The sequence below is a fragment of the Bos grunniens genome, chromosome 14, assembly GCF_055505025.1.
Source record: "Bos grunniens cultivar Pamir isolate PY7600 chromosome 14, Bosgru_T2T1.0, whole genome shotgun sequence".
Lineage (NCBI taxonomy): Eukaryota > Metazoa > Chordata > Mammalia > Artiodactyla > Bovidae > Bos > Bos grunniens.
In genome coordinates this window covers 24,530,561-24,555,628 of record NC_141178.1, presented here as the reverse complement: position 1 = coordinate 24,555,628, position 25,068 = coordinate 24,530,561, and the positions used below count along the sequence as shown (strand labels likewise).

Here is a 25,068-nt window from a genome sequence, read left to right as displayed (position 1 = left end):
CCGGCCAAAAGCTCCCATGAACACCTGACATTGAGAGACTTGGCAAAAAATCCATCCTTAACTCTTCACTCTTTGAGACACTATTGTGTCTCAGTTAGATGAGCTCCTAAATCTCATACAGAGGCCACACGACCATACTTCTCTAATTATGTGCCTCTCCTGGATTTCATGGAGAAGGGAATGGCAACCCACCCCAGTTTTCTTGCCTGGAGAATTCCCATGGACAGAGGAGCCTGGCAGGCTACAGTCCATGGGGTTGTAAGAGTGGGACATGACTTAGCAACTAAACCACCACCTGGATTTCAAAGTATTATACTTACAGATTCAAATATTCAACTAAAAAATATATATATATTTTTTTATTTTTAAAATCAACCACACAGTTGCTAGGGTTCATTCAAGATCCTTCATGAGTTGCCCATCATCACTCTAACCTTCTAGATTCAACTCCCACTTTCCCCACAGAACCCTAACTTGCACCCATTTATCTCTTAGTTGTGTGTCTTCTGATGTGTCAGTTACTGAGGATTCGTGGGTGAGTAAAACATGGTTTCTGCCTTCATGGTATTATAGCAGCTCAAAATAAAGACGGACACTGGGCTGTTGCAGAAACAAGGCATTTGCCAAGTGTGTCTCTCCAGCACTGTTTCAGTACCTGTCAAATCTTTTTGCCAAAGACATTGGGAGCTTTACAAGACTAGCGACATCTCCCCATTCCAGGTAGGACTTGATTTGGCATTGTTTTAATCACAGTGAGATGGAAACTTAGGACAATTAGACCAGCCAGGCAGGTTCTACCATCCCTTTTTGTCTGTTTACCCAGAAAACACCAGCTCTGCCCCTGCTCTGAGTCTGGTGTGTGTCTCCCCAACTTGAGTGATCCAGGATTCTTAAGACACGTGTACAACCCATAACGAAACCTCATGGCCTTGACCAACTGATGGCTACAAAAAGTGAGGCAGTGTTACATCCTTTTAATACCACCTGGATCTCAACTGTGCTGTCAGATCACAACTCTTTTACTTTACGTTTTGAGACATAAAGGGGCAAGTCTCTTTCTAACCTGTTATAGAATCATTAAACAACATGCAGAATTTTGGACAATTTTAATCTCAGAAATGTTTACATGATTCACATGTTTTCTCTACTTGTGTAATATATAGAATATATTTTACAGTGACTTGTTTACGAAGAATAAACAACTAGCACAGTTTGTTAATACTATTTCTCTTGAAAAGAGAAGAAAAGAATTATACGCTAAGTGTCACTGAATGTGTTAGTCGCTCAGTCATGTCTGACTATTTGCGACCCCATGGATTGTAGCCCACCAGGCTGCTCTGTCCATGGAATTCTCCAGGCAAGAATATTGGAGTGGGTAGCCATTCCTCCCTCCCGGGGATCTTCCTGACCTCCCGGGGATCGAACCCAGGCAGGTTCTTTACCATCGTAGCTACCAGGAGGTAGATGGTTAATTTTCTATTTTAATATCACTAGGCTCAGGGATTCCCAGAAAGCTGGTAAACATCTCTCTCAACCTCCCCTCCTGCTCTTGCAGCTGGGACACCCATTTTCTCCTGTCATCAGACATCAGAGCTCCTGATTCTTGGGTCTTTGAACTACTGGGCTTACACCAGTGCACTTACCATTCAGGTTCTCAGGCCTTATGCTCAAACTGGTAGATACACCATTGGCTCCCCTAGTTCTCAAGCCTTTAGACTTGGACTGAATTATACCACTGGCTTTCCTGGGCCTCCAGCTTGCAGATGGCAGACTATGGGATTTAGCCTGCACACTCATGAGTCAGTTCCTATAAGAAATCCCCTCAGGTATAGATTCTATAGATGGTGCTTCTCTGGAGAACTCCAATATACCCTTTAAAGGGGAAGCTGACTGAGGAGTTCCATAGCATGGTGCCGAGCACGTGGAGAGTTTGTGACGAGATAGTGATTTTAGTAATTAGTGTGCTTCCATAGGCAGAGCACGTGGAGAGTTTGTGACGAGATAGTGATTTTAGTAATTAGTGTGCTTCCATAGGCAGAGCACGTGGAGAGTTTGTGACGAGATAGTGATTTTAGTAATTAGTGTGCTTCCATAGGCAGAGCACGTGGAGAGTTTGTGACGAGATAGTGATTTTAGTAATTAGTGTGCTTCCATAGGCAGAGCACGTGGAGAGTTTGTGACGAGATAGTGATTTTAGTAATTAGTGTGCTTCCATAGGCAACAGGCACTCTTCCTTTATTCAGATCCTCCTTGAATTTTCAAATAGCACTTTTTTTAGTGCCTATTAGGTCAATTTCATTTACAGACAGGAATTCAAGATAATTAGTGACTAAATTCCCATCAATTTCCTTCCACTTTGCAAACTGAAATGAATGTTTCTTTCTGGTAGGAACAAAAAGTTTACTTTATTTAGGAGGCCGGCAGCCTGGGGATATGTGTCCAAAACCCAACTCTGAAGATTCTGGTCAACCATGAAAGTGTTTAAAGGAAGACCAAACTAACACCAGTTTCTGATATATCTTAGTGAGTCATTAGCCACACAGCTTCTTGTCTATTATCTCCACTGTTTCTACCGTGTGTGTCAAATATTCTATTTGCTAGAATAAGGTTTAAACAGAGGCAGTAATAATTGTGAAGTTTGTGTGTAGACAAAAATTATTGCTGGGCACCTGTGAACCATGACTGAGTGTTCATTTTGGATGGCATTAGTGTGAGACAAAAGCCTATCCCAAGGCTATTAGAATCTTGCTACCCAAGTAGACCAACATGGAAATAAGGCAATCCAAGATCCTCTACAAAGCCTATAGAGTCAGTTCACCAGCAGACTCAACTCTTCCCAAGGCTAGTGCAAGGTCTGGATTCAGATGGAAGCAGTAGGAATTTTGCCTTAACTTCCAACCAAGGAGTCCTCAGTTTTAGAAATTACTGGTTCTTTATTTAAAAATGATGTGTTTTCCCTGATTCAGTTTTTTACCTGTTAACACTTACAGAAGAGGAGAGGTAGGGTCAGTATCGTAGAATACAAACAGGCTTACAACTGGCCATTTCTAAACCAACTCAATTTCACTTTCCAGGAGTTTCTTTATGACCCCAGGGCAAAGGAAAAAAAAAAAAAAAAGACTCAGAGTGAACACTGAATTCTTCTGTTCTAATTCCTCCTCTCCCTAAACACACACATACAAATTCTGAAGCTGCAAAGGCAGACCCAGTACAATCTAGAATATCAACACATCCTACAGGTCATCTGGTCTCAACTTCTCTCCAAAATAACAACAGCAAGATTCTATTAAAGAAAGAAAACAGAAGAAATATGGGGAGAAGGTTAATAGCCATATAAAATAGAAAGTAAACTTAACCTCAGCAAATATAAAATTTTGATAATGAAAATCCTTAGCAAACAAAGGAAATCCATCACTGGAAACATGATACGGAAGGTAGACGGTCATGGCTCTAGAAAGGACGTACTGTTTCAATGAGAAATTAAAGATTCTTTGAGATTCAAACACATTATGCAAAAGACACCAGGCTGCTGTCCCAAGGACAACCTAGCATGGCTTTCCTTCCCTAGAGCAGGAGAGGCCACCAGATGTCAGCGAAAGCTAGAAAATGAAATCAAGTTTGGGTGTTTAAAAAAGATAACTTGTCTAAATTTACACTAGGAGATAACATTCTGGACATGTTTTAATAATAATAATGAAAAGTAATGATAATAAAGGGAATTTCAAATACAAAGAAATTACCAAAAAATTTTGTTAATGAAGACCATGATAAGTGAACTACCAATTTTTCTCATATTATCAAAGAACATCTATTTTAGTTAACCAATGCCGCATCAGGGGAGAAAGAAACAACGGTTCCTATTGATCAGATACACAGCAAACAGTAAATTATTTTCATAAACTTGGCCATCAGATGCATTTCCACTTGGGATCAACACAAGCATCCCATGAAATGGACAGCTATTGGAGGAACACAACTTTTGAATAATCCCAAGGAATTTTTACTAGCTTTTCCACTCTCCCCATGCAAATAACCTTGCTCAGATCCTTACTGGCAATTTTAGAAAAGGTTCCCCTATTTAGGGAATTGATACTGCCGCAAAGAATCAAGTGAAAATAATCAGTTCCCTTCACTTCCATCAGACCTAAAATTACAATGCTATGCTTAGAACAGATGGGTACCTTCTAGAAAATTTCATATTTTTCTACTATGAAGTCATTGTTTCTTGTGGGGGCCTCACCTGTACTTTCAAATTAGCCATTTCTCAAGAATTAGCTACCGCTGTTTGCCTCAAAAACAAAATTATCCTTGAAGAAATAAAAATTAATATTTTTACCACATTATGCTTTCCTGTTGTGTAGGTATAATAATTCCACGTCCATTTTACAGATGAGGAGATCAAGGCTAAATAATTAACCCGTTTGCACATTGAATTAACTTCAGCAACAAGCTCCCATTTGTAAATCTTTCTGACTCAACTCTAAGAGCAAGTAAACAAAGAGCCATATGCTATTGTAACTGTTTTCAGTTTCCCAAGAAAATCACCAAATAAAGGTAGAACAATGAGGCAAATACAGTTATCCAACAGAAAAAAAATAAATAAAACATTGAGAACAGTCAGCTAAAGCAATTTTTGTCAAATTCTAGGCTAAGAATATTAAACTTGTCATGAGACTGTACCATTGTAAACAAAACAGAAGTTATATATTTGTCATATATCAGAATATTGGTTTTTTTCCTCCATATCTTTGGCAGGAACAGAATGGGTTGTGAGCCAAACTCACTTAATGTTTGCTTGTTAAGGTTTAATTTTATATTTTTAAATTTAAATGCGAAGAAACTAGAAGAAGTAGAAAAGTACCAGTTATGGGGATTTAAGAAGAAGCCCTAATAATATAAATGATTTACTCTCCTGAGTTCTGAACTAACCGAGATAAACAGAAGTCAGGCAAATGAGACCACAAATGTCAGCTAGACGTGAGCTCTTGGAGGCAACTCTGGAGGGAGGCAGCAAAGGTCCCTAACAATGTATCCTGAACAGATCTACCTAGAAGCAGGACTCAAGGCAAGGGTTTGACCACAGGTAACAGTTTATTTGGGAGCTAATCCAAGTATTAGAAGAGTGAGGGAATGGGACAGGGAGGGGAAGAAAGTCAGCAAAGAGTGTGTGCTAAAGCCAGTTACCAATGTGGGCAGCCTGACCGCAACCCAGCAGGGCACTTCTGGGAGTAAGAAGAGAACTCATCTCTGAGAGTTACTCACCCCAGTGTCTACATGAATCAATTCCCACCCAGCTCGTTAGAGAGCTGCCTCTAGGGACATCAGCTCTAGGGCACTTCCAGCTTGTCCTGTGCATGGGCCAAACACATTCCTATGGCCAGGCACATACACTAAGGGAGTGCAGGTATTGGTAATAAGCAACCTTCTGCCTGTCCAGGTGAAGGCTGGGAGAAGAGAGATGGGACATCCACAGCATTTGCTAACTCACTGAGTCACAGGCTACTGCTGCTGCTGCTGCTAAGTCACTTCAATCGTGTCCGACTCTGTGTGACCCCACAGACGGCAGCCCACCAGGCTCCCTCATCCATGGGATTTTCCAGGCACGAACACTGGAGTGGGTTGCCATTGCCTTCTCCAGAGTCACAGGCAGTACACACCAACCTCACCATGGCTAAGAGTAGACCAGCCCTTAGGGTTCCCTGAGCCAAAAAAAGGGAAAAGACTGAGCCATGCATACTTATCTACTCATCCAAACTCACATCGGCCAAGGCTCTCCTCTGCTAAAAGGAATAAGTCAGGGGAGCAAGAAGACCAGGAGTGACCTCTGATGGAACTAGGGAAAAAGGTCCCCCCATAATGACAGCCCTGGATGAGATGTATAGCAGATGAGAAGTACCTAGAAACACTACCTAGAATGTCTTCACTCATCTTTTTTATTTACCTGTTGTTACTAAAAAAGAAATCCCAAGCAACTCACTCTTTCTGGTTTGACTTAGGTTTCAGTGAATTATTAGTACATTTCTAACATAATCTTTCCAGTAGTCATGTATGGATGTGAGAGTTGGACTATAAAGAAAGCTGAGTGCAGAAGAATGGATGCTTTTGAACTATGGTGTTGGAGAAGACTCTTGAGAGTCCCTTGGACTGCAAAGAGATCCAACCAGTCCATTCTAAAGGAAATCAGTCCTGAATATTCACTGGAAGCTGAAACTTCAATATTTTGGCGACCTGATGCGAAGAACTGACTCATTTGAAAAGATCCTGAGGCTGGCGAAGATTGAAAGCAGGAGGAGAAGGGGATGACAGAGGATGAGATGGCTGGATGGTATCACTGACTCAATGGACATGAGTTTGAGTAAACTCCGGGAGTTGGTGATGGATAGGGAGGCCTGGTATGCTGCAGTCCATAGGGTTGCAAAGAGTTAGACACTACTGAGCGACTGAACAGAAAATAGTTTGAGCACTAGAGATCCAAAACAAATACATTCAACAGAGTTGACTGGCATAAAAATTACTTCTAGATTATATATATATATGTATATATATCTCCTCTATATATTCTCTAAGGGAGAGTTCAAAATCATAACCCAGTGATTGGGTAGTAAAAATCAGTCTACTTTAAAATATTTTTATAACTCCCAGATACCAACTAAATTGACTTAAAGAGGTGAGAAGTAAATGGGGAAAAATAAATATTACGAACAGCAAAACAGCCAAGTATATAACATGTTAGGAAAAAACAAAATGTTTTTATGGGGTTATATCATACTTATACTGAAAAGTGAAAGCGATAGTTGCTCATTCATGTCCCGCTCTTTGCAACCCCGTGGACTGTAGCCCCCCAGGCTCCTCTGCACACAGAATTCTCCAGGCAAGAATACTGGAATGGGTAGCCATTCCCTTCCTAAGGGGATTTTCCCAACCTAGGGATCAAACCTGGGTCTCCTGCATTGCAGGCAAATTCTTTACTGTTTGTGCCATCATGCTAAGACCTAAATAACTTCTGGATGTGGCAAACCAACATAACATCTGATTTATTTTATTTGAAAAGAGAACGCTTTCTGACATGAAAAATATACGGCAGCCCAGTGTGTGTATGTACATATATACAAATACACAGATACATATACACATAGGCTATGTGTACTTGTATATATGCGTTTATATCACTGACTTATTGAATGAGATTAAGTAATGGTCATTGGCAATTTCCAGCTTTGTAGACAATCAACATGGATGTATAAAGTTTCCCTTTCAAAAGCAAATGTGTGCTATAAGAAGCAAGGGACTATCTTTCACAGTGAAAGACAGTGTATTACTCATTCCTCATTCATTTATTCATTCCACAACGACTAAGTGCCTACTTGGCAGATGGAAGATTAGGAAACTGCAGAAAAGAGGTTGTACGTGTTATCTATTGCTGTATAACAAATTAACCCCAAATGGCGTTCCTTAGGACAACAAAAATGTATTAATTATCTCACAGTGTCAGAAATCTGAAGGAGGCTTAGCTGGGTGCATCTGGCTGGGGAGGCTGCAGTCAAGAATCAGCTGGGGCTGTGGTCACCTTAAGTCTTGGTTGGGCTGGAGGATCTGCTTCCAAGGTCACTCGGGGGATCGTTGCTCAGAGCCCGCAGTTACCACAGGGTCTTCTCCAAAGGACTGCACACAAAATGGCAGCTGGCCTCCCTAGAAGCCTAAGCTCTAAGAGAGAGCGAGCCACAGGCAGGAACCTGCCTGGCAATCTCTCATGAGACAAGTGTATTTAGGGACTAAAGACATCATGTAAGAAGTGCTGCTACCCTCAAACCACCATGATGGAGTGAGCACATGGAAAGAGCCCATAGACCCAGAGAAAGACACCTGAGGAGCCCCAGCTGTGGCGTCCTCAGCCCAGGCGGCAGACTGTGCGTGTGGAGACCTTAGAGACCAGCCAGCCTCGGCCACAGAGGACTTTCACCCCATGAGAGACCTCGAGTGGGAATCCCCTTGCTGAGCCCAACCAACTCAGTGCTATTGGAGATAATGAGAGATCGTTGTAACCAGCCATTACCTGAGGGTGGTCTGTGACAGAGTAATAGATAATCTGAAACAGATCTTACAGAGAATACAATCTCCTTCACCTTCAACAAGAAAGACGATTCAAAGGCACCGTATAGAGCCGCACACGACTGAGCACACACACACGTATTTGTCTAAGAAGACTCCATTGTGTTTTTGGAGGTTTTGGCAACCTGAAAGCCAGGGAATGCGTTCCCTCTGCTTCCTCTCTTCCCTTTAAGGACTCTTACAGCACTTTTTCTTGTGCAGAAGCTCACCTCTGTCAAACCTTTTTCATTACGAAACAAGTGAAACACCATTTTCCAATCCCTCAGTTCGGAAGTTCTAGTGATCCTCACCTGCACAAATGGCTATTTTTGAGAGACAAAACTACCAAATGACTGAGGAAGTATTTTACTGGAAGACAGAAACATCAAAAAGGTCATTTTCAACATGCCATTAAGTTCTGTTGTTTTGTCTTAACACGATGCAATCACCTCACCAGGAGTGAAAGACAACCAATGCAGACAACAGTCAACAAGGCATTTGCTACCCAGACCTGAACTTACAGGATGCTACTGTGCAGGGCGTCCCTGGTGGCTCAGAGGTTAAAGCGTCTGCCTGTAATACAGGAGACCTGGGTTCGATCCCTGGGTCGGGAAGATCCCCTGGAGAAGGAAATGGCAACCCACTCCAGTATTCTTGCCTGGAGAATCCCATGGACAGAGGAGCCTGGTGGGCTACAGTCCACGGGATCGCAAAGAGTCGGACACGACTGAGCAACTTCACTTTCACTTTCACTGTGCAGGTAAGTAAGCCACCTCAAGAGTGACAATCATAGCATCTGCCAGTGAGATCGATCATCTGCCTCCCCCTTCCTAGAATCTCACTGCCCAAAGACGGATCAATAGGGTTTTAGAGTGACACAATTAACAGCACCATTCGAAGCTGTTAGAGCTTAAAATTTATTGCAGCCTTAATGCACAGAATAAAGTAATTTACAAGCAATTGTTGTTAGCAGTAGCTAGAGAATGGGTAACTGACCATTCTGGTGAATGTAATGGCAGTCCAATAGCTGGTCCTTTTTGTGGCGTTTGTAAAAGAGCCTCCCCCACCTCAACTCTGCTCCCCTGCAAAGATCCACCTTGTCAACTATCAGGCAAAATAAAAGAAGGTATTCTAGAGCAGGGCTTCCCTGGTGGCTCAGCGGTAAAGAACCTGCCTGCAGCGCAGGAGATGCAGGTTTGATCCCTGGGTCGGGAAGATTCCCTAGGGAAGGAAATAGCAACTCACTCCAGTATCCTTGTCTGAGAATCCCATGGACAGAGGAGCCTGATGGGCTGTAGTACATGGGGTCGCAAAAAAGTGAGACACGACTTAGGGACTAAACAACAACATTCCAGAGGAAATAATACCCACAGGACTAAAAAAATGCCACCAGAACGTATAGTCTGCTCTTCTAGGGGAAGGTGCAGTTAAACACAGTAGATTTGTAAGACAGTCTCCTGCACAGAGGTGTCTGCAACACTACCTATCAGACTCTAATGACATATTAGAATGTTTTAGGAAGAAATGAACAGTTTCACATGAATACATTAGGTGCAAAAACGTTGTTGATATTTATTCAAATACAGGTGTTTCAATAGTTGCTCACAGAACAACTCATGGGCCACAGGCTTAGTTTCTGCAAAAATCCCTTGCTAGGACTAATCAAAATGGGAAGGCAATGGGGGTGGCTGGTAGCCAGCAAACAGGGAACAGGGGCCTGTGGGGCAGGGGACAGGTGAGGGGAAAGGAAGTGAAACATCCAAGCTTCTAACTCATCAACTCTTTTCCCCTAAGTCCCTGGCAGCTCCCCTACATGGGAGTTACTGTTGCCACATATGCTAAATACGAACTCAGTGGCCTGGGTCCTCCTTTCTACAGGTACAGAAAGTCAAAACAGCTTTGCTGTCAGACCACTGCTGGAATGTTTGACTGGCTCTGTAGACCTCAGAGTCCTTGGCTGCAGGTTTTTGATACGTATATGCTGACCTTTAACTCTGGGCCAGCTCTGTCCTTTACTGCAGGTGCAACATGGACTATGTTCCTGAAGTTCCTTATTTAGTCACTTTGTTAGAGTGTGATAGGCAGGGTCACTCTGTAGGTCAACTCCTGTTTCCTTGGGCCAACCCAGAGAGCATACTGGACACCATCCTTACTTCCTGAGAGAAGCATTCCAGTTAGGCATTCCCATATCCTATTCACCTAAGTTAAATACTTCACTAACAGGTGGGTGTTGGATGAAAGACACGAGCTCAACAAATGCAGTTCATGTGACTGACCCTCATCTGCAAACCTGATGGCATGACCTCTGCAGCAATAGTTCAGGTCCAGAGGCACTTCTGAATCACCTAGAGGGCTCCCAGGTGCTGCTAGGGGTAAAAAATCTGCCTGCCAATGCAGGAGACACAAGAGACGCAGGTTCGATCCCTGGGTCAGGAAGATCCTCTGGAACAGGGAATAGCAACCCACGCCAGTACTCGTGGCTAGAAAATTCCACGGACAGAAGAACCTGGCAGGTTACAGTCCATGGGGTCGCAAAGAATCAGACATGACTGAGCACAGCACACACAAAGGGCTTCTTAAAAATGCTGACGCCTAGCCTGCCGCAGAACAGTTATGTCAAAATAACCAGGAGAAGGGCCATTGCACTGGTATTTTTTAAAGCTCCCTTATGATTCTCATGTGCAGCTAAGTGCGTTTCTGCTTTATATTATTTTCAGAGACAATAAATTCTTATTGGTTTCAGAATAAAAGTTTTTCAATGCCTTTTCTTCCTGTAGGGCTGACCACCCTTAACTGTTCACCTCTAACTGTTGCTATACGTAGTACTGCAAAAGGCCCTTAATTCCTCATTGAAAGGAAATTTACTAGTTAAGGGAAAAAAAAAAAAAAGGAAGACTATTAGGAAAGGGATGGGATAACCTGTGAGGTAGCAGGGAGGTTCAAGAGGGAGGGGACATAGGTATACCTATGGCTGATTCATGTTGATGTATGGCAGAAACTAATACAATATTGTAAAGCAATTATCCTCCAATTAAAAATTTAAAAATTGAAAATAAAAGACAAAGGAAGAGCTCTTAGAGAAACTGTTGCTTAAAAGCAGAGATTCTGTACTCAATGTTATCCTGAGTCTAGTCATCATCCATAAAGATTTAGCAATTGTTTCCAAGTATCTTATGTAACCCAAAGCTGGGTGCCCTCTAGACCAGAATTAACATAGTGTTGTGTCCACAAGCCAGCACAAGTATATCCCCAAAAAGCCTTGACAAAGGGTATGAGTCTTTGCTTATCCTTTTTTGAAAAGTTTAGAGAGAAGAAATTATATAGCCATAAAACATAGCACAGTTAAGCTTAAAAACACCATCTTCCCAAAATTCCACATCGCAAAATAACAAGCATCTCTAATATTAGCATCTCCTCCAAGCTCTTTCAAAAACACCCCGTCTCTCAAAAACTCAGCCTCCTCAGCATTTTTCATTTCTCTCTCCTCTTTTTCTAACCCATCCTTTCCTTCTATAAATAGCTTTCTGTCTCTATCATATTGCTGTCATCACTACTTTTTATGTTTTATGCCCAGCACCCATGATTTCTTTTTCTAGTAATAGGAGCACTTTCCTCAGGAAACCACCCCTTTTCTTGAAAGTGTTTCAAATGTGGCTGAGCAAACCTGTCTCCAGGGCTGAGTGTGAGCCTGGCCATCACCTGGAATCCACAGTGACTTGTCTACTCAGGATGCGCACAGGCCAGTCAGGACGGTTAGCAGCAACAGGCCAACTTCAAGACTGCTTAAGCTGTCAGACAAACAGTTTTCTCTTTCTTCTGAGGATACCAGCCTGAGAGATAGAATACATGTCTAATAGCCCAAAGTGAGTACAGGAAGTCTGAGAATGAAAACCGACAAGGACCCAGAACACAGAGGTGGAAAGAAAGTGCACTTGTGTGTAAGAGCATCACTCCAGTAGGTTAATCCCAAACCTACTACGTTTCTGATGGAAACCAGCTGCACTTCAAGAAAAACTATCCTGTTTCACAAGTGAAAGAGCAATTATTTTAAAATATATTGAGCTAGGTTTCTGTCACTTGAGACTGAAAGTTACATGCAATACAGAAACCAGTGCTTAGAAATTAGGGTTATTATAAAAAAGAGTCCACAACAGGGAACTGGCCGAGCAGCACTAGGAGACTTCTATCCTAACTAAGCTAAGAAGTTGGAAGTGTTTGTTAAGAGGTGATTGACCTACTGCTCCTGGGGATACAGAGCGCTTGCGTAAGAAGCCTGGACTATTAGGAAATTTTGCAGAAAAGCTCTAGAACATAGGGATTTATCAAGTTACTCCTCACTAAGCTCCAGCAAGAAATAAACTTCCTTTACAAAGAACTTATACGCATGCTCACCTTACTGGATACAGAGGGAAGAACATAAAACCTTGTGAAGACAGACCCTTTCTACCTACAAGTAATTGGAGATGTTTTCAATTCTGTTTGCATTTTACTTGCTGGTTAGAGATCCTAAGTTATCTGCCCCAGCCAGGATAAAGGTGGAATTGAAGCTAAAAGTGGAACAGGAGATAAGATAGCAGGAGGAATCAATGACTTTCTCCCTCAGGCTTCTTTTAAACACGCCTCGACCTGTGAACTTCCTGTGACTATTTTAAAAGGAGACAGTCAACCCCAAGGAAAAGAGCCAGTCATTGGACTGCAGATTAGGGAGAAGGGGAAGGTGAGATGGGACTTCTGACCCATCTTGAGACAGAGGCCAAACTGGAGAGATATTAGATAACTGGTTAGCTAGACAGAGCTTACTCTGGGGCCCACTCACCAGTATCTAAAGTCAGTGGCACCGACTTAAGATAACTAGTTTGTCTTTATTAAAATTTACTGACATCTAACAGAGCCCAAAACTAGCCCAAGCCTACTAAGCTTTTAAAGAAATTGTGTTTTTAAGAGAATCCTCAGTCAGTTGAACAAAAGCCTACACACCTGATTTTCTGCAGCTTTTCTTTTTTCACTTAGCAATGTCTTGGGAAGGGGTTCATACCAGTCCCTACTCCCTCAAGTTCTACAGATTTCATTGTACAAAAGTTTTATAATCTATTCAGCAAGTTCACTATTCTGACCACCGACTTTTACCCAATTCAGAGACATCCTAAAGAACGCTGCAGTGAATATCCTTGTGTGTACTTATGAAAAGAGGTTTTTTCTTTAAAATTCAATTTTATCTTTATTGCCCATGTATTTTGTGTTTCATTACCAGACCCTAGAGTCTTAGAAACAGCCTCCAAAATTTTAAACAAAGACCCCAGCGACAAAGAGCAAAGTACCCCCAAAGGCTGAAATATTAAGACCTGACCTTTTGTAATGCTCCGGCTTCCCACCAGCACAGTCTCCACACTCCAATTCTCTTTTCCTTTCTGGTTGGTTTTGCCAAACTTCCACAGTTTCTGGGTATGCCAGCAGTGTGTTTGTTTTTCATTTTCTTGTGGCTTGCGAAGCCGCAGATGTGGGTGGGTGGCGGGACTCAGCACTTCACTTCCTTAGCAGTAAGTACCAACATGGCACTGCACACATATGGTTCCCATTAAAGTATATGGCAGGCACGTGTCTAATCTAGAGGGTGAAATTGGCAAAACTGAAACAGCTGTAGCTTTTGAGTCTCCCTTTTGAATGGGTACTACAGGAGGTGAATAGTTCAGCCCCCTTTTCCAACCTGCTTACATGATTTCTTTCTTGCAAAGCGGTCAGTTTCTTTCTACTTTTGTTTATATATTCTAGGATTTTCCCCAAACTTTTCCTGGTTCAGTATTTCTTTCTCATTATAAAAAAAAAAAATGTAAAAAGCCATTTTGCATAGTCTATAAATACCACTGACAAACAACAACCTCCAGTGCAGGCAGAAACTGGGTGACCAGGTATTGGTGTATTTTAGAAGGTGTCAACTAAAAAGATGCACAACCTGAGAGTTTTGAGTTAAGTTTTACTTGGGGCAAAATGAGGACTGCAGCCCGGGAGACAGCACCTCAGACAGCTCTGAGAAACTGCTACAAAGAGGCAGTAGGGGAAGGTCAATATATAAGATTTTGGTGAAGGGGGAGTTCAGTGCAATTAAGCATTCATTTTACAAAAGGTTTTCTGCTAGTCATGAGGAGATAATGTCACCATGAAGGGGTTTAGGGCTTATCTAGATATGAAGAGATACAAGGATTTGGATCATGAAATCAGTCCTGAAAATCTCTAACTATCCAAAGACCTGTTCCACCAGTTTCCCTGGAGTACAGAGTGCCTCACTCTCCACCCTGAATTCCCCTCAGGGAGTGTTGAAGGTCAGCAGCCACAGCAGCCCAGGGTTCAATCTTTGCTGAGGCAGATGGCAAATGTCCTTGTTGTTCAGTTATTCTGAAAGTTAAAAGCATGGTCCAAACTTAAATGGAGAATTAGGAAACATCACCATAGAGATATTGCAGAAAATATAAAAATGGGCGAGACTGACCAGGAAGAATATATGAAGTCTGGCCAGCTTTGGAGGAACTGACCTCTAAGGGACAGGGCAAGGAACCATCAAGACACAGTCAAAGATGTGGAATAAATATCTGTAAAGTTTAATGTCCCAGAAGGCAAGAGAGAGTGTCTTAGTTCATTCAGGCTGCTAAAACGAAAATACCATACACTGGGTGGCCTATTTCTTGTAGCATCTAAAGATATCCTGGAATGCGAAGTCAAGTGGGCCTTAGAAAGCATCACTAGGAACAAAGCTAGTGGAGGTGATGGAATTCCAGTTGAGCTATTTCAAATCCTAAAAGATGATGATGTGAAAGTGCTGCACTCAATATGCCAGCAAATTTGGAAAACTCAGCAGTGGCCACAGGACTGGAAAAGGTCAGTTTTCATCCTAATCCCAAAGAAAGGCAATGCCAAAGAATGCTCAAACTAGCACACAATTACACTCATCTCACACGCTAGTAAAGTAATGCTCAAAATTCTCCAAGCCAGGCTTCAGCAATACATGAACCGTGAACTTCCTGATGTTCAAGCTGGCTTTAGAAAAGGCAGAGGAACCAGAGATCAAATTGCCAACGTCCAATGGATCATCAAAAAAGCAAGAGAGTTCCAGAAAAACATCTATTTCTGCTTTATTGACTATGCCAAAGCCTTTGACTATGTGGATCACAATAAACTGTGGAAAATTCTGAAAGAGATGGGAATACCAGACCACCTGACCTGCCTCTTGAGAAATCTGTATGCAGGTCAGGAAGCAACAGTTAGAACTGGACATGGAACAACAGACTGGTTCCAAATAGAAAAAGGAGTACGTCAAGGCTGTATATTGTCACCCTGCTTATTTAACTTATATGCAGAGTACATCATGAGAAACACTGGGCTGGAAGAAGCACAAGCTGGAATCAAGATTGCTGGGAGAAATATCAATAACCTCAGATATGCAGATGACACCACCCCTATGGCAGAAAGTGAAGAGAAACTAAAAAGCCTCTTGATGAAGGTGAAAGAGGAGAGTGAAAAAGTTGGCTTAAAACTCAACATTCAGAAAACAAATGGCATCTGGTCCCATCACTTCATGGGAAATAGATGGGGAAACGGTGGAAACAGTGTCAGACTTTATTTTGGGGGGCTCCAAAATCACTGCAGATGGTGACTGCAGCCATGAAATTAAAAGATGCTTACTCCTTGGAAAAAAAGTTATGACCAACCTAGATAGTGTATTGAAAAGCAGAGACATTACTTTGCCAGCAAAGGTCCATCTAGTCAAGGCTATGGTTTTTCCACTGGTCATGTATGGATGTGAGAGTTGGACTGTGAAGAAGGCTGAGCACCGAAGAATTGATGCTTTTGAACTGTGGTGTTGGAGAAGACTCTTGAGAGTCCCTTGGACTGCAAGATCCAACCAGTCCATTCTAAAGGAGATCAGTCCTGGATGTTCTTTGGAAGGAATGATGCTACAGCTGAAACTCCAGTACTTTGGCCACCTCATGCCAAGAGTTGACTCATTGGAAAAGACTCTGAACCTGGGAGGGATTGGGGACAGGAGGAGAAAGGGACGATAGAGGATGAGATGGCTGGATGGCATCACCATCTAGATGGACGTGAGTTTGAGTGAACACCTGGAGTTGGTGATGGACAGGGAGGCCTGGCGTGCTGCGATTCATGGGGTCGCAAGGAGTCGGACACGACTAGAAACTGAACTGAACTGAAAGGCATCTAGACACCATTCCAAATGAAAGGAAAGCTAAGATTAGACCTCAAGGACACAGAGCTAAGAGTAGGACATCTAAATACCATTGTCACGAGTGGCCAAATGAAAGAGCTAGTCTCCTTTGACAGGCTCAAAGCTTACGACCTCTCCTATTAAAAATAGAGAGGACTGTACCCAAACATTTCCATCTGGAAGTAATTGGTCTTCCAGTCTTAGCCAAGCTTCTAAGGAGGAGGAATCAAAGGCTTTCCATCTCATGATACAAAATGATTCCTTCATCTCTGGTATGCTATCATTCTGTACATAAGTGCAAACTGAGCTGAATGGACTCCCCGTCTCTTCCACCCTCGGGAGAATTCACTGGAAGAAACAGAGATCCAACTGATTTACGATTCTGGACAGTCTTTCCCACATACATGAGAAACTATTTCTCACAGGGCTTTTCTCAGCTGTTGCCTTTTCCTGACGCAAGTGTCAAATGCTCTGGCAGGTGAATTCTCCATCCCTGTGGTGGCCTTGGGTGTTGGCACTCATAAACCAGTATATTTCTGTCATCACCCGAATGCCGAATCTCAAAGGACATGTATATTAGAGAAAGGCAGCTGCTGTGGCTCCTGGGAGGAAAATGCAATTAAGAAATGTTTTAGCACACAACCTCAGCCTTTCCTTTGGAGAATAAGGGGGAGAGCTGGAGAACTCATGGGGGTCCCAGCCAAGGGAATGGCTACATTCCCTCTGTAGAACCAGATACAAGATACATGAATCTAAGAAGCTTAAAAAGAAAACACAGCAAAGGGAAAGTTTAAAGATCAGAGCCCACCTCATGCCTCATTTTGCCCAAACCTTTGTCTGATGTAAAGCCCAGAAACTGTTTCCTTTGATTCTACCTGACAAAGCCCAGGGGTGAAATTTACTTCTAATGTACTTTGTATTGTGCAGACATAGCAGGAACGAATTGGAACTGAAAAAACAAAATGTATTTGTATAAATGGTCATCTAACTCTGTTTTTTCTTTTCTTTTTTTTTTTTAAATTGGAGTATAATTGCTTTTGTTGGCTTCCCAAGTGATGCAGCGGTAAAGAATCTGCCTCCCAATTCAAGAGATGCAAGAGACATGGGTTCAGTCCCTGGGTTGGGAAGACCCTCTGGAGTAGGAAATGGCAGCCCACTCCAATATTCTTGCCTGTAAAATTCCATGACAGAGGAGCCTGGCAGGCTATAGTCCCTAGGGTCACCAAGAGTCTGATGACTTAGTGCACACGCGCGCACACACACATACACATAATTACTTTACAATGTCATGTCAGCTATAGCAATACAACGTGAATCAGCTCTATGTGTATATATATCCCCTCCCTCTTGCATCTCCCTCCCATTTATCTAGGTCATCACAGCACCAAGCTGAGCTCCCTGAAGAGCTTACTTAGGGACAATGTGCAGAGTGAAAACAGGAAACACAAAATCCTGTCTCCTCATGAGCCATCCAAGGTTCTTTCCAGAAGACCCACCCTACTCAATACCTTCAAAGGAAAAACTTAATGACACCCTCACCATATCACAATGGAAAACCTTGTGATTTAAGAGAGTTTTATGCCAATGTAAAATGCCATGTTTATTACCAAAATGCTTTCCAATCTCACACTTATACTGTTTCTTATAAAGCGTATGGAGTGTAGCCTGCCAGGCTCCTCAGTTCGTGGGATTTTCCAGGCAAGAATACTGGCATGGATTGCCATTTCCTTCTCCAGGGGATCTTCCCAACACAGGGATCAAACCCAGCTCTCCCACACTGCAATCAGACTCTTTACTGTCTGAGCCACCAGGGAAGCCCATATTTTAGCACATAGCCCAAATATACCAGACTTCAGCACCCAGGAAGTCACATTTCCCTTTCATACATAAATCACAACAGTTGGAACCCCTCATCCTTTTGATGTGCAATCTTTTCCAGGCTGTCTTAGTCCATTCAAGTTCAGGATGCTCTAACAGAATACTGTCGACTGGGTGGCTTCTAAACAACAGAAATTTATTTTTCACAGGTCTGGAGTCTGGAAATCTAAGGTCAAGGCTCCTGCCTGCTTTGCTGTCTGGTGAGAGTTCTCTCTCTGGTTCACAGACGGATGCTTTTTAACTGTGTCCTCTGTGGGAGGGAGCAAGGTGCTCTCTGGACCTTTTCTTACAAGGGCACTAATCCCATTCACAGGGCTCTGCTCCTACAACTTAATCACCTCCCACAGGCCCCAGCCTTCTAATACTTCACCATGGGACTTAGGGTTTCAACACGGATTTGGGGTGTGGGGAGGACATAAACATTCCATCTACATGTTTAGGTTAGCATAGGTTTTCCCTCTACTAACAGTTCCTGAGTATCTCAGTATTTTGTGTGTTTCCCAGATCCTCCCTTCACCAGGCATTTAATTCTGGATTCTGTGAACTGCTTCTCCTTCCCTAAGGAGAGCCATCCCCAAGTAGAACAGAAACTCTTCCCCTTCACTTTTTATAGCCTAGCAGATACAAGCTACTTTTGAAAAAAAAAAAAAAAGATACTAAATTTATTCTAAAAGTAATTCAAAGATACTGCACAGTCCCCCACTCCTTTAAGATCCCTGATAAACCAAGTTTATGGCATGTCCTCTCCTCTACATCAGGCCACTTGCTCAGCCCCAAGGGTTTATCCAACATCTGTCTGTGCTCCAGGTACTTCCACCACATCTCCATGTGTAGGTCAAAGGGAACCCAGTCCCAGAGAAAGAAGAAAATGTTTTCCCCACCCTATTCTAAGCCTCATTTAGCAGTGACTTCTTTCCAGAAAGGCTGACAACTGAAACATCCATTTCTGTTGGAGGCAAACTCACTCCAGCTACAACCTTGCAGTTGAGCTGTTCACAGGACAATTCTATGATGACTGATAACCTTCTTCCCAAAGTGTGTGTGCTTAGCCTGGCCCCAGTTTGTAGGATATCAATAGCTCAGTGGCAATTAGGTTATTAGTTATTATTCTGTGATGGGCAGAATACTAGCTCTCAAATATGTCTATATCCTCATCCCTGGAACCTGTGCATGTGTGTGTCACCTTTCAAGGTGAAAGGAACTCTAGATGTGGTAAAGTTGGGGATCTTGAGATTAGAAAACTATCCTGGATTATACGTGTGGACACAATGTCATCACAACAGTCCTTAAAGGTAGAGGACATTTCCTGGCTGTGATCAGGGAGATGTGACCACAGAAGCCTGGTCAGAAAGATGCAACATTAACGGCTTTGCAGTGAAGAAACAGGGCCACAAGCAAAGGGATGTAGGCAGCCTAGAGAAGCCAGAAGAAGCAAGGAAATGGATTTCCCCTAGAGCCTCAAGGAGGAACACAGCTCTGCCAACACCCTGACATTAGCCCACAGTTCTGACCTACAGTTTGTAAGATACATTTGTGCTGCTTTAAGACACTAAGTTTATGGTAACTTGTTATAGCAGCCATAGAAAAAGTAATTCCTTATTCCTTTTCAGTCTCTTCTCATTAAGCATAGAAAAGACATGGAGACGCAGTCTCACCTAGGAATATACATTCCTAGGAATATGCTAGTAATATGTATTATATGTGTTACTCTTGTCGTGTGAGTTAATCTTGGATACAATGTAGGGGATTCTGATAAGCAGAACTTGTGTACTAACTTCAGTCATTCTTGGACACCAGAAAACAATTTAAAACAATAAAGTTAAAGATCATTGGGAGAAATTTTAAATCAATTAGAAATAAATTCTCCAGCTCAAGGTGTCTCAAGTTGTCTGAGACTATTGACATTTGGGGCCTGGCCATTCTGTGTTGGTGGTGGTGAGGGTGTCCTGTGCGTTGTGGGATATTTAGCAGCAACCCTGACTCTACCCATTAGATACCAGTAGCCTCCAACTGTGACAATCAAAAATGTCTCCAGACATGGCCAAGTATCCCCTCGAGAAAAAACTATGGGTGACTGAGAACCAATGTTTTATCCCAAAGGTATATTGGGGGAAAATAAAAGAAGCCGTCTTCCAGGGATAACTTGGCTATTTCAGAATAGGAAAGTGTTCCATTGAGAAATATATGCTGGTAGGATATGTGTCCATCCCACCAGTCATTAGGTTCTCAATGCATGGAACACAGTTTGGGATATAAATATCCATTTTGCGTGACTTAGGTATTTGGATAAATTCATTGCTTTCTCCCCTACTTTTAACACAAGCTCTTTTTCCATGAGTCAATCATTTTTCCTGGCAAACTGACTTCGAATGGCATTAAATAAGAAAGGTATGGTGGCTGCACTTGTAAGGGCATGGCATGACTTCTTAGGAGATCAGGCACCAACTCAACCAACTGGAGGTAGCTTTGAGTTACAGGGCACAGGCTAGTGGGCAGAGGGGATGTTGCCACAGAGCCACTCACTGAGAGGGGCAGCAGCTTCCAGCAGAGCTAAATTAACTTGGGCTAAAGTTATCAGATGGGATCTGTTCTTAGAAAAAAACTCCACTGAAGTAGATGTCCACATATACAAACAGCCCCACACTTCCATTCCATGAATGAAATTTAGCTACATTAACCTTAAGTGCTGGCATCTCAGGCGGCCACATGTACAAGAAATCAAAGGTTATCTATTCTTCTCAAATATGGTAATGATCTAAAAATAGGGAAGTGATTTAGGAACTAAACAAAGCAACAGAGTTGGTTGTTTATAACCTGTGAATAAGCCAGTATATTAATTCAGCAGACAACAATTTGAAAATGAAGACATCACTAGAGCAAACCTTAATCCATTATCAAATCAGATGAACTCAAATTAATAAATTAATGGAGCACTGAGCCCAGGGTTCTATTCTATAGCAAAATATCCAAGAATTTGGGTGACATCTTTTCTCAGACCATCGATAAGGTCAGCTGGGTATCTTTTATAGGATAGTTTTAAGTTGGGATTGTCTTTGAAGTACATGTATGATGTCCATTTGCCAGATGCGGTAATAGTCCCTGGAAGCAGTATTTAGGAATGGAAAAGTAAGTTAAAAGTGATAGATAAATGGGATCTTTTTAGCAGGGTTCTATTTTAGATAATTTTTATAAATATATTACCCATAAAGAATAATCACTACACAATTAGGAAAAAAAAAAAAACATTTATCCTTCAAAATAATTAATTCCCATTTCCCGTTTAGATTAGATTCAAGGTGATGCCTCAATTACATTACAGATAAAGGCATCATGACCACACGTTTATAGTTCTCCTTAAATATTTCATGGTCCATTACCTCAGGGGAGATTAAGTCCCTATGAGTTTCTCCAGAATGAGGGCTGATGGATGGAAGCTTCAGAAAATCAAGTTTCAGAGCAAAATACAAAAAGAAACGTCTGGTTGTTTAATGAGAATGGCTTAGCCATAGACTGAGCTCCACTGGGCATCGACTCCTCCTGCAGGGTCTGCATCATCAACTAAAAATGATTTAAAGGAGAGGCTAGGCAGCCCTTAGAACAGCCTCTTCATGCTGCCAGGGTCCACTCCAGCATCTGGAGGTGGCCATCAGCTAAGGCTCCCAGGTCCTGGCTTCTAAGAGGTCAGATGACTCTCCCAGCCCCACAGGGACCCGAGACAGCCCCCAGGGCATCAGGGACAGGATGTGTGGCCTCTGTCCTATGTTGGAGCCACTGGTCATGACTGAGCATGAGCTCTGTCAACAGCATGGGTCAGCAGAGAACACAGATGGCCCACTGTCTGTTCTTCTCTGCCCTTACTCCCCTCGCCATCAGCAAAGTGTTTTGTAATCAATTGATGATTCCATCCCTAATTAGGTAGGTCCCCTTTTGATGTTTTTGAGCTTGCTCAAAATTTTGGCTCAAGGGAGCTCAGCTCGGTGCTCTGTGATAACCTAGAGGAGTAAAATGGTAGGGGGGTGGGAGGGAAGAGCAAGAGAGAGGGGATATATGTGTGTATATATAGCTGATTCAATACTGTATAATATTGTTAGACAATTATACTCCAATTTAAGAAAAGAATTAAAGCATTTTAGACAGCTAAACAAAAATTGGCTCAAATCTATTCCTTGAGTTGGGCTTCCCTGATAGCTCAATTGGTAAAGAATCCACCTGCAATGCAGGAGACCCCAGTTCAATCCCTGGGATGGGAAGATCCCCTGGAGAAGGGATAGGCTACCCACTCCAGTATTCTTGGGCTTCCCTTGTGGCTCAGCTGGTAAAGAATCCGCCTGCAATGTGGGAGACCTGGGTTCGATCCCTGGGTTGGGATGATCCCCTGGAGAAGGGAAAGGCTACCCACTCTAATATTCTGGCCTGGAGAATTCCATGGACTGTATAGTCCATGGGGTCGCAAAGGGTCTATGGGGTCGCACAGAGTCAGACACGACTGAAGCGACTTAGCAGCAGCAGCAGCAGAAAGCTTAAAAAAAAAAAAAAAAAAAAAACTGGCTCAAGTCTATTCCTTGAGTGTATTTATAAACTGAAATCATTCACTCAATAAGGACCTAGTTGTGTCAGGCACTGTAGAAGCACTGGGATGAAAGGGGTGAGCAAGACAGGGGTGGGCCCTGCCTTTCAAGGTGTTAAGTGTCAACCATGAAAAATATACACATAAACAAGCACTCGCTTGTTCCAGGATGGAAGGGACATGCTCTCTGTCTAATACCCGCTCTCCAGCCTCCCTCTCCAAATGGGGTAGAATAAAGAAATACGAGAAAGTGTAGGAGCCTGTAGCAGCAGCTTCTCACCCATTGGGGTAGACAAGGGGCTTGCCAGTGCCAGGGGCCTACAAGCTGAGCCCAGAGGGAGGAGAGGGAAGGGGAATTGGGGAGAGAATGAATGTGCCAAACAGAGGACAAGCATGAAGGCCAGCAATCAAGAGAGCAAGGTATTTCTGAGGAAGCGGTAGAAGCTGCTCATGCTGGTTTGTAGAGGATCGGGGGAGGGTGCCCAGCAATGAGGATGGCGAGGTGGGCCGGAGTCCCTCTGCTCCTTGGTGTGACTGTGGTGGAGCCACATTAACTTCGTTACAGAGGGAGTAAGGAAAACCCTGTCCCCAAGCGCTGGAAGCAACACACCCGATCCCAGGGCGTGTCTCTTGTCTCTTCTTCAGGCAAAGCTCTGGACCAGCCTAGGCATCCCAGGCCCTGACCCTCTCTGGACACGTCCTGCACACAGCCTAGAGGTGACACTGGTGGCAGAGTCCCTGTACCCCGTCTCTGCCGTATCCACCTAAGGTTGCTAGGAAGTCTCCACCCTCTCCCAGAAGGCGCCTGAGGACGAGAGGAGCGCTGCACAGCGCAGGCTCCAGCCCCCTGGTTCTGGTACCTGCATCACTGCCAGCAGACAGACGTGCGCAGGGACCTCACTGGGATGCGCCCCCCGTCAGCGCTGTTCCCAGCGCACAGCCTCTTCTGGAGAGAGAGAGGCTGGAGAGCTGGTGTTAGTGAGAGAGCATGTCCCTCCCATACCGGCAGGGTTTTATCCTTGCTTTCCACATCCTCCTCCCCAGGGGATGACTGGAAAGGACATTCTGGAATGACAGATACTAATTCCAGCCTTTCTCTTGCACATCCCACCCGCAGGGTTGCACAATATGCGGAGTGGGAGGTGAGGAGATTGTGTGGAGACAAGTCTAAGCGATGCCATCTCTCCATCTATACGGAGGGTCCCTGCCACACCTCTGCATCACCCAGCTCACTAGTGGACGAAGAGAAAGCCTTCTCTGATTGCCTCTCTTAACGACTACCATTGGCTCCGCGTCTCATGAATGCACGTGCACGTTCAGGCCCACCTCTCCCCCGCTTCTCAGAGCAGGCAGTGCTCCTGGACGTTGGCACACAAAGCCCCCCGGGGAATAACCCCACGTCCTGAGAAGAAGTGGATCACGTGGTGGCCAAGTACTCTTGGTAGGCACAGAGTGACCATCCACTGGTGGCCACAGATACTGATGGTTAGCTCTAGAGATCAACCTAGGAAAAGAAGCTACAGGTTTATGCAGCTAAAAGTATGATGAGTTTGGTAGAATCTGTACTCTAACTGATAGATTGTGATGCTAAGGAATGACGGTTTATTTTTTTAGGTGTGATTATGGCATAATTGATGTATTAAACTAATACAATTTGTAATGTTTAAAAATAAAATAAAAATAAGAGATCTTTCAGAAAGAAAAAAATGAAGTGAATGTTAGTCATTCAGTCGTGTCTGACTCTTTGCAACCCCACCAGGCTCCTCTGTCCATGGAATTCTCCAGGCAAGAATACTGGAGTGGGTTGCCACTTCCTACTCCAGGGGATCTTCCTGACCCAGGGATTAAACTCAGGTCTTTTGCATCACCTGCATTGCAGGTGAATTCTTTACTGTCTGAGCCACCAGGGAATCGGGGTATAAACGTTATTAATAAAATCTTCTGTTATTCTAGGGCTTATTTCAACACAGTGTGACAATGGAAGGAGAGTGGGTACTCATGTAGGTGAGATGAGCTTGGCATTAGCTTATGATTACTGAACCTGTGATGGAGATGGTTGGATGGCATCACCGACTCAATGCACATGAGTTTGAGCAAGCTCCGGGAGTTGGTGATGGACAGGGAAGCCTGGTGTGCTGCAGTCCATGGGGTCTCAAAGAGTCAGACATGACTGAGCAACTAAACTGAATCTGACTGATGGAGATTCATAGTACATAGAAATTATTATTAATACATTATACTCTAGACTTTTGTCTATGTTTGACAAATACTGACTTTTGCCTGTGCTTCCCTACTGTGGAGTTTTAAAGCACATCCTTGG

The 25,068-nt window shown here is 43.2% G+C and overlaps 1 long non-coding RNA gene across 8 annotated transcripts in view; it reads right to left on the bottom strand.

Moving 5' to 3' along the window:
- Positions 1–25,068, bottom strand: part of LOC147359196 (uncharacterized) — a 224,404-nt gene that overhangs the window by 171,248 nt on the left and 28,088 nt on the right. The window contains exon 3 of one of the 8 annotated variants that reach the window (XR_015140595.1): positions 13,436–13,692. The exons of the other annotated variants lie outside the window; for them this stretch is intronic. This is a non-coding gene — a long non-coding RNA (uncharacterized LOC147359196). The remainder of the gene's footprint in view (positions 1–13,435; positions 13,693–25,068) is intronic. 8 annotated transcript variants of the gene reach the window in all.